This window comes from Alexandromys fortis, unplaced genomic scaffold (assembly GCF_014885135.2).
Source record: "Alexandromys fortis isolate MF-2015 unplaced genomic scaffold, M_Fortis_MF-2015_v1.1 scaffold_631, whole genome shotgun sequence".
Classification (NCBI taxonomy): domain Eukaryota; kingdom Metazoa; phylum Chordata; class Mammalia; order Rodentia; family Cricetidae; genus Alexandromys; species Alexandromys fortis.
The window spans coordinates 47,440-48,735 of NW_026068504.1; positions in this window are offsets into that span (position 1 = coordinate 47,440).

Consider the following 1,296-nt stretch of genomic DNA (forward strand, 5'->3'; position numbering starts at 1 on the left):
CCCCCCCCCCCACTTACCGGTCTTCCTGTCATGTGCACACTTGTACATGTCTTGTGGTAGCCAGGTACCAGCCTTGGTATCTTTCCTCATAAGCCTGTTTTTGATATTCGCTGATTTTCGAAATAACATTTTGTTTATTTTTTTGAAAATTGCATACAACATATCTTGATCATATCCACTTCTCTTAGCATCCTCCAAACACCTCTCTTCTAACTTTGTGTGCTTTTAAAAAAACTTAATTCATTTCTTCCACTCAGTGATGCCCTACGCACACGGGTCTGAGGCCATTCTCTGGGGCCTGGGCAGTCTGCTAATGGCCACTCTCCTATAGAGAAACCACTCTCCTGATCCAGTAGCCATCGGCAGTCCATAGCCCCATGTGTACGTTCGGGGCTTTAAGAGTGTCTCTCTCATCCCTGCTAGGTTTTGAAAAATTATTTTCTTCATACGATATATTCGGTTAGGTTTTTTTCCTCTCTGCCAACTCCTCGTAGACCCTCCTCACACCCCTGCCCACCCAACTTCATGTTCTTTCTCTGCTGCCTCTTTCCAAAAGCAAAAACAAAGAATCAAAAACAAACTTTTGGCTGTTGTGATCCTCCACGTGGGGTTCTGGGAACTGCACCTGGGTCCTCTGGAAGGGCACCAAGGGGTCTTAACTGGTAAACCATCTATTGAGGCCTTCTAAAATATTTTCTTTTTGTTAATTTTATGTATTTGAATGTTTGGCCTGAATGAATGTATGTGTCCCACACGCCTGCCTGGTACTGGTGGAGGTCAGAAGAGAGGGTCAGACCAGTGGAACTGGAGTTACAGATAGCTGTGAGCCACCTCATAGGTGCTGGCAATTGAAAATGGATACTCTGCAGGTGAAAATAGTGCCCTTACTAAGCCATCTCTCTAGGCTCTCAGAGTATTTTTATTAATTCTTTAAATAATTTAAATTATTTCTGTTTTAAAATTTCATTTTATATTCCAACCACAGTTCTCCCTCCCATCTCCTACCCTTCCTCACCTCCCTCCCACAGCCGACATCCCATCCACTGCTCCCAAAGGGTAAGACCTCCCATGGGAGAGTCAACAAAGCTTAGTAGAGAACTTGAGGCAGGACCAAGCCTCCCTCCTGCCCCCTTTAAAGCTGAGCATGGGGAGTGGGTTCCAAAAGACTAGTTTGTGTGCCAGGGATAGACCCTGGTCCCACTGCCTGGGGCCCCTCAGACCGACCAAGCTATACATCTGTCTCCTACATGCAGAGGATCTAGTTCTGTCCCATGGAGGCCCCACAGCTGTCTGTGT